This window comes from Falco punctatus, assembly GCF_963210335.1.
Source record: "Falco punctatus genome assembly, chromosome: 3".
In the NCBI taxonomy this organism is placed as follows: Eukaryota; Metazoa; Chordata; class Aves; order Falconiformes; family Falconidae; genus Falco; species Falco punctatus.
The window spans coordinates 103992575-104005494 of NC_137582.1; the positions used below are offsets into that span (position 1 = coordinate 103992575).

The window sequence follows — 12920 nt, forward strand, 5'->3', positions numbered from 1 at the left end:
AGCAGCATTAAACTGCTGTCAGCTTTCCAAACTCTCCTTTGCCTGGGAGAGTTTTCCCGCTTATGATTGATGGGAAGAGAATCTGGTGACCCAGATGGGACCCGCTTTCCAGAACCTCGACAGACCACAGGGATCGTGAGGACTCCAAGCACACGCCAGAGTATTTGTGGGGAGGCCCTGCGATTCGCTGGCTGGGTGAGTCTCCGTGACAGCTCTTTGGGATAATGGCAACATTGGCCATAAATGCTGAGGTTGCTTACAGAGATGTCGTACCGCATTGTGGGTTAGGGTCCCACCAGGCTATTTGAAGTGCAACTTGTGTAATCCATATGCTATAGACGGGGATGCGCAGAACCCGGATAGTAGCTATTGCTAATCTGCACCTCTCTTCGGATTTTATTTGCTGGATTTTGCCTCTGTTCTGTTTGCCAGGTTTTGTTTAGCTATTGGATGTATGAGCTTTTGAAACTTTGTGGCATGGGACCTGGATATTCTACTGGAGTGGAGTTTCTTCAGCGTTCTCCTTCCGGGTGTCTATTAAGACACGGGAGCAAGATAGAGGGTGACCCTTTCACACAGAAAAAGTGGACAGACTCTTGTCATCACTGGTGGCCCTTGTATACCTCAGATGATTTGGCAAAACGGCCTAGGAAAGGAAGCATAAACTCTGCTATTGTATGGCAATTGGTGTTGTTTTGGTAGACGTGAAGGAAAACGGCATGAAGTCCCATAAGTGGATCTGGGGTTTTTGCCTTAAGAAATGGTTGTGGGTTTGGGGGTTTTTTTTGCCTTAAGAAATCTCACAGGATTTCCTCGCAGGAACCCCTCACAGGGCCTCCCCCCTCCATTTTCAGACCATGCACCTGGCTTTGGAGCTGTGATGGCTGCCTGCCAGCACTGCCTGTGAAGCTTGAAAAGGTATTTATAAATAAACAATTAATTTAGTGGCTGCAAAGGGCAGTGAAATCAGCTAGCTGCCAGTTAGCTGCAGAGGTTTGCAAAGATGAATAAAGCTGCAGCTAACTAACTAACGGGCCTGTTTCACAAAGGTGAGAGAAAGGTGTGCTTAACCAGGAATGTGAGAGTTGGCAGGTGGGATCAGGCTTGGGTCACCTCTCCTGCCCACCACAGTCTGGCTCTGGTGGTCCTGGGCTCCGTATTTTAGAGCAAGGCACCAGAGCCCCGCGGTGAGCAGATAAGTATCTCATGCCAATGGTAGACAAGAGCTGAAGATCCCCAAGACATCAGGCTTACAGCCATACCTCTGTTCAGATTCCTGGGACACCTCCTTGAAACTTCAGCTGTTTGAGGGAAAAAAGCAATGAACCCAATCCTGACCTGTCAGGGCTCTTTTACCTTGCTCTCAGTGGAGTTATCCAGAGTGCAAACTCTCTAAACCAGCTTTATAGAAGCTCTTATTTACACAACTTTTTTTTAAAAACAAAACAAAAACAAAAAACCCAAAAAAAACCCACCAGGGTAAGACACCAACACCTACTTGGAATGAGGAGATAGGGGGTTTTGTGCTGAAATAGATTTAACTATTCAAGTGCTATGCAGGATTCTGGAGGTTTTGCTGTTGTCGGCCATGGGTCTGCTGGTACGTTAGATGTGTTGAAAGGGTTTTGTGATAAGCAGGCAAAGCCCTGTGGCCTGATTCTTCTAGGATTCTTCAGGAAAGACAAGTGCAAAGCTTCAGCTGGGTGAAACCAGGACTAGGCTGCTAATGGACAGCCATCGATTTACTCCTTCAGCTCTACCACTGAGATACACAGCTCTTTGGGGCTTGTGTGCCCTGACCTGGCCGTGAGCAGAAGAGTTTCCCTGTGCAGGCAGCAGCGGGTGGGCTGGGTGACAGGGTAAGCTCGCAGGGGTTTGAGGCTGTGGAACTGTGTGGTCTCATATCCTTCTCAACACCAAGGGCATGGGAAACAGGAATGCCTTCTCTGGTGTTATCCAAGCAGTTGCAGAGCCCCTCAGTACCTGTCTAGTAGGACACACTCAGAAAAACTTTAAAAAACGATTTTAGAGGGATGGCCTGTAGACTAAGAGAATGATATCTGTGCGTTTACATAAAGGACAGGAGAGGCAACAATGATGATGTATTGGAAAATGTAGCGTGACATAAATGGTATAGAATAAGGGGTGGATACTGTCCTGGTTTCAGCTGGGATGGAGTTAATTATCCCATTAGGAGGTGGTACAGTGCTGTGGTTTGGCTTTGATGTGAGCCTTCTCAATTCCTCAGGCCTCGTTAGCAAAAAGGCCAGAGGGCCACAAGGAATTGGGAGGAGGCACAGCCAGGTCAGCTGGCCTGAACTAGCCAAAGAGTTATTCCATACATGGGATGCCATGAAGGTATATACATAGAGATATATATACATATATATATATAAAATATATACATATATATATACACCTGGGGGGTTGGCCCAGGCAGGCAGGCCATTGCTCGGGGACTGGCTGGGCATCAGTCAGCAGACAGCTGCATTGTGCACCACGTGTTCCCTTCTTCTTTTCCCTCTGGATTTTATTCTTATTTATTTTCTTATCTCAACCCTCAAGTCTCACATTCCTTTGCAGCTCTCCTCTCCGCCCCTCAGGGTGAGGGGGCAGTGAGCAACGGGCTGCATGGTACTCAATGACCAGCAGGGTTAAATCAGGACAGTATGCAATGCAGACTCAAATCCTCCATCCCAGCTCATAGAGGGACAAAAGAAACCCTACTGCTTTCCCCACAGCCAGTTTCCCCTGCAAGGCAGAAGAGCAATCAATGCACTGGACATCCAAACCAAGCTCATCACTGCAGAAGCCCCCAACCTCCCCTGAGGGGATGCTGCCTCTGATTGGCCACCCACAGCTGTCACTGACCCTTTGTGGGGCCAAACCTCCCCTGAGGGGATGCTGTACAATTGGCCACCCGCAATTGGCCACCCGGGGCTATCACTCCCAAGCACCCCCACACCCCCATACACATCTGCTTGAGCCCCCCCAGCACCTACTTGGGGAACACCCCAACCCCTCCTCCTGCTCCAGACGCTTCCTCGACACCCCCAGACATCTCCCAGCCCCCCTCAAGACAAATCCCCAGGGGCCACCCCTTCAACATCCCCCACCCCCACCCCCCCCTCAACCCAGAAAATCTCCCTGGCCCCCTGCCCCGATTGCTTTTCCAGCTCCCCTCGATGATTCATGGGGGGCCCTCCCGCTGCCAGGCCAGTCTCAGGCAGGCTCACCCTCACTGCCACGTCAACAGCATCACTGGAACAAGCTCCAAGCCCCTGTGCCGTCCCATGCCTGCAGAAGCCAGTAGGGCTGGGCCCTCTCAGCACCGGGCAGCAGCAGCAGCACCTGCCTCTGCCACGCTCCACAGCACAACACGGCGTCGGGCTGCAGGCTGGGGCACGAGGCAGCAGCCGGCAAGACCCCGGCTGGGGCTGCCCACGCTGTTTGCCTCATCCCCGCTGGCCGGGGCTGCAATGACGACTCGCCAGGGGGCAGCAGCGAGCACGGAGGCTCTCACCCAGGGGCATGTCTTATCCCTAGGGGCAGAGCCACACCATTCCCAGGTGGCAGCCATGGACAGGGCTGGTAGCTAGGGGCGGGGCTTGCACCATGAAGGGGCAGGGCCGTTCCACACCCCCAGGGTCTCCAGAAGGGGAGCTTCTGCCTATGGTCAGGGCCATGGCACCTGGCGGGTAGCATTTGCCCTGGGGCTACAGTGGCAACTGCAGCTTCAGACACTGTGCACTGAGCACCCGCTGGACACGCTCAGCACCCGCTGGACACGCACTCTTGGCACAGCAGTGGTGGCTCCTTACCGGGAGGCAGCAGTGGTCGCGGTGGCACCACCCCACAGGCAGCTCGGGGTCACATAGGCCTTACCAAGGCCGGCGGCATGGAGCAGGAGGCACCACCTCCCGTGTGCAACACCTGAGCTGCAGCACCGGCATGGCAGAGCGCGCCACAGGGCTTGGCCTGGCAGCCACAGCGCAGGGCCTGCCCTACTACATGAGACAGAAGACTTAATAGACAATGTCATACATACAGGCTTTTGGTTTAACGTCCTTTTCTTTTTATATTAACAAGTATTTTGTCATCATATACAAAAATGAGAGGGGTTTTGTCTTTATTTCAACCCCTCACATTCACATTTTTTAACGTGCTTTAAGCCCCCGCCACACACAGCCCATCACAATTGCCAGGTATTCAGGACAACGAGAATGGGAAAGGGAAAACCAGTCCTGTCCTGCAGCCCAGGGAAAAGAGGCCTGGGAACGCCACACAGGGGAATAACAGCACAGCGAGCTGGGCTGGGCAGGGGGGATACGGCGAGGAACAGCAGGACAGGCAGCTGTACGGAGATACAAAGCTAGGCAGAGGATGGAGGAAAGACACCATAAGAAGAAAGAGACAGGGAGATGGAGGAAGGACAAAAGCACAGCCTACAGGTTGGAGAGGGAGGAAAGAATGATAGCAAAAGAGTGCTGGCCAGAGACAGGTGGAGAAAGGCAAAAGACCACACAGGCCACAGGGCAGAGAGGGAGGAAGTGAAAAACAGGGACAGGAGACCAGACAACACATGATGTAGAACAGGGAAAAAATAGTAGCAGGTTACTAGGAAGAGGGAGGAATTAAAGAACACAGACTGGAAGCTGGACAGAGCCACAGAGAAAGGAAAAAAAAAAAAGCGCCAGCCATGGGCTCCAAGATGAAAAGGGAAGAAAACAGTGGCAGGGAGCTGGACAGAGATGGAGGGAGAAAGACAAATAAATAGTGTGGTGCTCCAGGACAGAGAATGTGGAATTAAAACCTGGAGAGGGAGCTAGACCAAGGAAAAAGTCCGGAAAGGCTACAGGGGGCAGCGGGAGGAATTAAAAGACAGTGACAAAGAGCTGGATAGAGACGGACAGAAGAAAACAATAACCGCAATGGTGCAATGGGGTACAGGGCAGAGAGGAAGAATTTGAGAACGTGGGCAGCAAGAGGGACACAGAGAGATGAGAGAAAGTAAAAAGAAGCGATGGGCTATGCAACAGAGAGGGAGCAATTAGCAAACAGCAGTAAAGAGGGGCAAGACAGAGAAAAGCTGGGGGATCGCAAGCGAGGGAGGGATGGGGAGCTGGGAAAGGAGAGGCAGAGAAAGAAAACCAAACCGTGACATGCTACAAGGCCCAGAAGGACGACCCTGAACAACAGGGACAGGGAGCCAAAGAGAGCCAGAGAAAGAAAAAAATACTGATGGGCTACAGGACAGAGAAAGAGCAGTGAAAAAAATAGGGAGCTGGAGCCAGGCAGGAAGAGACGGGGCAAGTAAAAAATAGCCAAGGGCAACGGGGCAGACGGAGGGAGGAAGGAAGGAAACATCAGGGAGCCAGAGCCAAACAGAGACAGCGGAAGAAAGTGATAGCAATGGGCTACAGCGATGAGAGGGAGGAAGCAAGAGACAGGGACGAGGAGCCAGACCCAGCGCGACACTCGCAGGAAGTACAGCAACATCCGGGTGGCAGAGACAGAGGAACAAACAAAGAGGGTCAGGGAGCCCAAGGGAGAGAATGAGAAATAAGAGGGAGAACGCAACAGGCCACAGGGTACAGAGGGAGGGAGCCCAAAAGAGGGGCAGACAAAGAAAACTTCAAAAGTGACAGGCAACAAGGCAGAGAGGGGAGAATTTCACAACTCAGCATCTTGAGTCCAGAAAAAAAGACAAAGGGTGATGGGTAATGGCGCAGAGAGGGAGGAATTTAAGAACAACAACAGGGAATAGGGTAGAGAGACTGGGGAAGGGAAAAGTCCTGACAAGCTTCCATGCAGAGGGAGGAAATAAAGGTTACAGACAGGGACTTGGGCAGAGAGAGATGGAAATAGACAAAACCTGCAGCACGATACCAGGCAGGCAAGGAGAGTTCAGAACTGGGGACAGACAGGGAGGGAGGGAGGGAGAAAGGAAAGAAGCAAGAGGCGACACGGCAGAGAAGGGATGGAGAGCCAGACAAACCAAGGTGGGGAAAGAAAAATACAGCCACAAGACTTAACAAAACAGACAGGGAGCCAGACAGAGAGAGCCAGAGACAGCAAAAATGCCAACAGGCTACAGGACAGAGGCTAAAGAATGCAAGAAGGGTGGCCTGCAGTCAAGAGAGAGATAGAGAAGGTGTTGCGGGGGTGGAGACACAGGCTACAGGAGAGAGGAACGACCTAAAAGATGGGGACAGGAAGCCTCTCAGAGCAAGATGGATGGAGAAAGAAGGTGCAAGGGAGCAAAAAAAAAAAAAAAAAAAAAAAATCTAAAAACAGTTGCAGCAGCGAGGGGGAGAGGGAGTCAAGGAGAGGCAGGCGGGGATTGTGATGCATAAGGAGGGAGACAGGGCCCCAAGGGCCCAGGACTCACCGCAGCTCCCACTCTCAGTGCCACCAGGAGAATTTGACTGTTCAGACAGTTATTCCTCCTCCTCCCCTCCCTTCGCTTCCGTAACGCCCGTCGCTTGGCTGTCCCTCGCCAAAGAGGATACGTGGGTGTCTTACAGTTCTCACGAGATGAAGTTTCCTAGACATATACCTTCACTCCCTCGCACGCTCCCTGCGCGAGTAGGACAGAGGGAAAGAGAGAGAAAATTATGACCAGGGAGCAGAAGAGATGGGTTGAGAGAGAAATCAAATCAGAGGAACAAGGAAGGAGGGAGGGAGAGAAAAAGACAGGGATCAAGGCAGAGGCATTGGGGGTGGGGTGGGTGCCGTGTGATGGGAGAGAGACAGAGATCGGGACAAAGAGAAGGAGAAAGGAAAACCAGCCCTGGGCTGCAGGACAGGGAAAAACGGACAGGGAGCAGGACCAGGGAATAATGGGACAGCGAGCTGGGCAGGGGGGTACAGTGAAGAACAGTGGGACAGGCAGTGGTATGGAGACGCACAGACTGAAAGTTAGGGGGAGGATGGAAAACAGAGAGCAGAACAGAGATTGACAACTGTATCGTAAGAGAAACGAGGCACGGAAGAGAGTGACAGGACCAAGGCAGAGCAACAGAGAAAGAAAAAATAAACAGTGATGGGTAGCAGGCCAGAGGGACAAGGAAGGACAATGGCTTGGCTGTCCTCCGCCTAAGATAACCCGTGGGTGTGTCACAGCTCTCAGGAGACGCAGCCTCCTAGGCTCTTCACCTCACTCCCTTGTGCACTATGTGGCTGTAACACACTCTGGGTTATGCACACAGGCCCTGCTGTGCACACTGGCAGTCTGGCCCGTTGCCGACTACAAAGATGGATCCTTCCTCACCAGGTGAGGCAGGCTCTCCGGTGCCTGCAGCAGGAGCCTGCGTGCCAGTATAACAGCACCGGTGGCCTTACATAAATATGCAGGAGATGGCACAGGAGCAAAACGGCAAAAAGTGAACTTGGCGTCTCAGTGGTGGGCTGGATAGGGAATGAAAACTATTTTTTTTAAACAAATACTTTCCAATCACCATTGAAGATGCTAAGCCCCACCCAGGTTTTACAGCGAACAACAAAAAAACAAACTAAAAAGTGCCCCTGTATTGTTTCCTTTGCCATCCCACGGATGGACATTTCCTCAGTAACTGACAAGTATACATCGTAACTCAAGTGACCTGTGTTTTACTGCACATGAAAGCAAACAAACCCCTTTCAGCTGGCCTACACGTTCAGACATATATCCAAAGAACCTCCATTAATCTGACTTGCAAAGAGCTCCACGACCTAAAAACTTTACCCGTAGCGCCCTCCAAGAGAACTGAAGAGCTGTGGACTCTCACAAATGCTGGGGCACACCTCTTGGCCTGCCTGAAACATTCAGAGGGCTCTCAGATAATCCGGGAAGAAGTCAAAACCGTTCTGGGTTTAGAGCAAGGCCGACTACACTTGCATGTTTTCTTTTGCATACTCACACCTGGGAGCCAAACCAAAACAGCTACGCAGGCAACAGAAGGATTGCTCAGCACATCTAGACCAACAGAGCTCCCCTAAAGCAAACTTGGAGGAATTCATACCCCAAGTCAACATCTGCAGTGCAACCTGGCCACAAACTGTGAAACAATGTCACTTGCAGGTCAAACTCATGCGAGCATTTTCTCCTTACAAAAACCAAAAAATTAATAAAACACATCCCCTTCTATGCCACATCAGGTATCGCACTCCGGCAGTTGAGCTGTAACTGCATTTCAGAAATAACATAACAAATACATCAGTATTTGCTAATGTGGTACCCAGAGCTGACAGTTAACAGGAACATGTCTCCTGGTAGCAGACAGTTATTAAGCTAAAAACTATACCTCCCTAACACATAAATGGAAGAAAACTCAAACCGTGTCCCCTTCTCCTCACGCTGGGTTACAGCCTCTGACAGGCATTTCGTTCCACTGCTTGGAAAAGCTCCAAGGTTGCAGCTTAAGGGAACTGGACTTCCCCGGGTCTCAGAGTAATTCTAGAGCTAAAGTGGTGATAGACATCAACTCTAGATCAGATAATACATGCCAACACTCATCACTGACCCAAGGCAGCAACCACCTTCTGGCCTACCTGCAGGTTTCAAACCCAACACACTTTCTTCCTGAAGCGGGACGCTACCTCATTTCTTTGTAGCACCATCAACATGCTCCTGGAGATGGCGCTAGAGATGGTATGCAGGCAACCCAGCCACTGTTGGGAAGCACCAGAGCCTTTTCAGCACTGTTTTTCACTACAGTTTACATGTGAAAAGAGAAAAGAGAGAGAAAAAAAAAAAAAAACCACACAAATAACGAGAGCTTTATTCCACAATGGAGACAGCCATGGTGAATAAATCAGATTTTCCTCGGGGCAAAAGCGCACACCAAATAAAGAATTTTGTTGAACAGCGTGGTAGAGTTCTCAGGAAAAAGCAGCCCCTAACTCTCGACAAGGAAAAGAAGATTAGTCCTCTTCAGAAAAGCACCGCTGTGCGGCAACAAGCCAACACTCCACATACCTCCGTCTCCTCATCCCGACTGCAGGCAAGGGAGGCCACGTGCTCCTCCAAAGTAACGTGCTCGGGGCACCAGGTTTTCCTATCGCAGCCATACGCGGCGTCACCTTTAAAAACCACCCAAAAAACCCAGTCAGTTGTGGTGCCGGATCGGGAGGTGCCCGTGCCAATTCGGGAATTCGGCGAGGGCCTCTCTGGACACAGACCTTTCTGAGGCAAAACGTCTCCCCGGGGCCCATCCCCGCTGCCGCCTTCCCCCGCAATAAGCGTCCCCCCGGACCCCACGCCGCCAGGGCTTGTGGCTATGGTCAGGGCCATGGCAACTGGCGGGTAGCGTTTGCCCTGGGGCTACAGTGGCAACTGCAGCTTCAGACACTGTGCACTGAGCACCCGCTGGACACGCTCAGCACCCGCTGGACACGCACTCTTGGCACAGCAGTGGTGGCTCCTTACCGGGAGGCAGCAGTGGTCGCGGTGGCACCACCCCACAGGCAGCTCGGGGTCACATAGGCCTTACCAAGGCCGGCGGCATGGAGCAGGAGGCACCACCTCCCGTGTGCAACACCTGAGCTGCAGCACCGGCATGGCAGAGCGCGCCACAGGGCTTGGCCTGGCAGCCACAGCGCAGGGCCTGCCCTACTACATGAGACAGAAGACTTAATAGACAATGTCATACATACAGGCTTTTGGTTTAACGTCCTTTTCTTTTTATATTAACAAGTATTTTGTCATCATATACAAAAATGAGAGGGGTTTTGTCTTTATTTCAACCCCTCACATTCACATTTTTTAACGTGCTTTAAGCCCCCGCCACACACAGCCCATCACAATTGCCAGGTATTCAGGACAACGAGAATGGGAAAGGGAAAACCAGTCCTGTCCTGCAGCCCAGGGAAAAGAGGCCTGGGAACGCCACACAGGGGAATAACAGCACAGCGAGCTGGGCTGGGCAGGGGGGATACGGCGAGGAACAGCAGGACAGGCAGCTGTACGGAGATACAAAGCTAGGCAAAGGATGGAGGAAAGACACCATAAGAAGAAAGAGACAGGGAGATGGAGGAAGGACAAAAGCACAGCCTACAGGTTGGAGAGGGAGGAAAGAATGATAGCAAAAGAGTGCTGGCCAGAGACAGGTGGAGAAAGGCAAAAGACCACACAGGCCACAGGGCAGAGAGGGAGGAAGTGAAAAACAGGGACAGGAGACCAGACAACACATGATGTAGAACAGGGAAAAAATAGTAGCAGGTTACTAGGAAGAGGGAGGAATTAAAGAACACAGACTGGAAGCTGGACAGAGCCACAGAGAAAGGAAAAAAAAAAAAGCGCCAGCCATGGGCTCCAAGATGAAAAGGGAAGAAAACAGTGGCAGGGAGCTGGACAGAGATGGAGGGAGAAAGACAAATAAATAGTGTGGTGCTCCAGGACAGAGAATGTGGAATTAAAACCTGGAGAGGGAGCTAGACCAAGGAAAAAGTCCGGAAAGGCTACAGGGGGCAGCGGGAGGAATTAAAAGACAGTGACAAAGAGCTGGATAGAGACGGACAGAAGAAAACAATAACCGCAATGGTGCAATGGGGTACAGGGCAGAGAGGAAGAATTTGAGAACGTGGGCAGCAAGAGGGACACAGAGAGATGAGAGAAAGTAAAAAGAAGCGATGGGCTATGCAACAGAGAGGGAGCAATTAGCAAACAGCAGTAAAGAGGGGCAAGACAGAGAAAAGCTGGGGGATCGCAAGCGAGGGAGGGATGGGGAGCTGGGAAAGGAGAGGCAGAGAAAGAAAACCAAACCGTGACATGCTACAAGGCCCAGAAGGACGACCCTGAACAACAGGGACAGGGAGCCAAAGAGAGCCAGAGAAAGAAAAAAATACTGATGGGCTACAGGACAGAGAAAGAGCAGTGAAAAAAATAGGGAGCTGGAGCCAGGCAGGAAGAGACGGGGCAAGTAAAAAATAGCCAAGGGCAACGGGGCAGACGGAGGGAGGAAGGAAGGAAACATCAGGGAGCCAGAGCCAAACAGAGACAGCGGAAGAAAGTGATAGCAATGGGCTACAGCGATGAGAGGGAGGAAGCAAGAGACAGGGACGAGGAGCCAGACCCAGCGCGACACTCGCAGGAAGTACAGCAACATCCGGGTGGCAGAGACAGAGGAACAAACAAAGAGGGTCAGGGAGCCCAAGGGAGAGAATGAGAAATAAGAGGGAGAACGCAACAGGCCACAGGGTACAGAGGGAGGGAGCCCAAAAGAGGGGCAGACAAAGAAAACTTCAAAAGTGACAGGCAACAAGGCAGAGAGGGGAGAATTTCACAACTCAGCATCTTGAGTCCAGAAAAAAAGACAAAGGGTGATGGGTAATGGCGCAGAGAGGGAGGAATTTAAGAACAACAACAGGGAATAGGGTAGAGAGACTGGGGAAGGGAAAAGTCCTGACAAGCTTCCATGCAGAGGGAGGAAATAAAGGTTACAGACAGGGACTTGGGCAGAGAGAGATGGAAATAGACAAAACCTGCAGCACGATACCAGGCAGGCAAGGAGAGTTCAGAACTGGGGACAGACAGGGAGGGAGGGAGGGAGAAAGGAAAGAAGCAAGAGGCGACACGGCAGAGAAGGGATGGAGAGCCAGACAAACCAAGGTGGGGAAAGAAAAATACAGCCACAAGACTTAACAAAACAGACAGGGAGCCAGACAGAGAGAGCCAGAGACAGCAAAAATGCCAACAGGCTACAGGACAGAGGCTAAAGAATGCAAGAAGGGTGGCCTGCAGTCAAGAGAGAGATAGAGAAGGTGTTGCGGGGGTGGAGACACAGGCTACAGGAGAGAGGAACGACCTAAAAGATGGGGACAGGAAGCCTCTCAGAGCAAGATGGATGGAGAAAGAAGGTGCAAGGGAGCAAAAAAAAAAAAAAAAAAAAAAAATCTAAAAACAGTTGCAGCAGCGAGGGGGAGAGGGAGTCAAGGAGAGGCAGGCGGGGATTGTGATGCATAAGGAGGGAGACAGGGCCCCAAGGGCCCAGGACTCACCGCAGCTCCCACTCTCAGTGCCACCAGGAGAATTTGACTGTTCAGACAGTTATTCCTCCTCCTCCCCTCCCTTCGCTTCCGTAACGCCCGTCGCTTGGCTGTCCCTCGCCAAAGAGGATACGTGGGTGTCTTACAGTTCTCACGAGATGAAGTTTCCTAGACATATACCTTCACTCCCTCGCACGCTCCCTGCGCGAGTAGGACAGAGGGAAAGAGAGAGAAAATTATGACCAGGGAGCAGAAGAGATGGGTTGAGAGAGAAATCAAATCAGAGGAACAAGGAAGGAGGGAGGGAGAGAAAAAGACAGGGATCAAGGCAGAGGCATTGGGGGTGGGGTGGGTGCCGTGTGATGGGAGAGAGACAGAGATCGGGACAAAGAGAAGGAGAAAGGAAAACCAGCCCTGGGCTGCAGGACAGGGAAAAACGGACAGGGAGCAGGACCAGGGAATAATGGGACAGCGAGCTGGGCAGGGGGGTACAGTGAAGAACAGTGGGACAGGCAGTGGTATGGAGACGCACAGACTGAAAGTTAGGGGGAGGATGGAAAACAGAGAGCAGAACAGAGATTGACAACTGTATCGTAAGAGAAACGAGGCACGGAAGAGAGTGACAGGACCAAGGCAGAGCAACAGAGAAAGAAAAAATAAACAGTGATGGGTAGCAGGCCAGAGGGACAAGGAAGGACAATGGCTTGGCTGTCCTCCGCCTAAGATAACCCGTGGGTGTGTCACAGCTCTCAGGAGACGCAGCCTCCTAGGCTCTTCACCTCACTCCCTTGTGCACTATGTGGCTGTAACACACTCTGGGTTATGCACACAGGCCCTGCTGTGCACACTGGCAGTCTGGCCCGTTGCCGACTACAAAGATGGATCCTTCCTCACCAGGTGAGGCAGGCTCTCCGGTGCCTGCAGCAGGAGCCTGCGTGCCAGTATAACAGCAC

At 51.7% G+C, this 12920-nt stretch overlaps 1 long non-coding RNA gene across 3 annotated transcripts in view; it reads right to left on the bottom strand.

The window, feature by feature from the left end:
• Positions 1-4052: 4052 nt before the first annotated feature.
• Positions 4053-12920, bottom strand: part of LOC308061048 — a 28142-nt gene continuing 19274 nt past the window's right edge. For all 3 annotated transcript variants that reach the window (XR_013927059.1, XR_013927060.1, XR_013927061.1), the window contains 4 exons: positions 11980-12168; positions 9410-9595; positions 8960-9063; positions 4053-6580 (listed from right to left, as the gene is read on the bottom strand). This is a non-coding gene — a long non-coding RNA (uncharacterized lncRNA). The remainder of the gene's footprint in view (positions 6581-8959; positions 9064-9409; positions 9596-11979; positions 12169-12920) is intronic.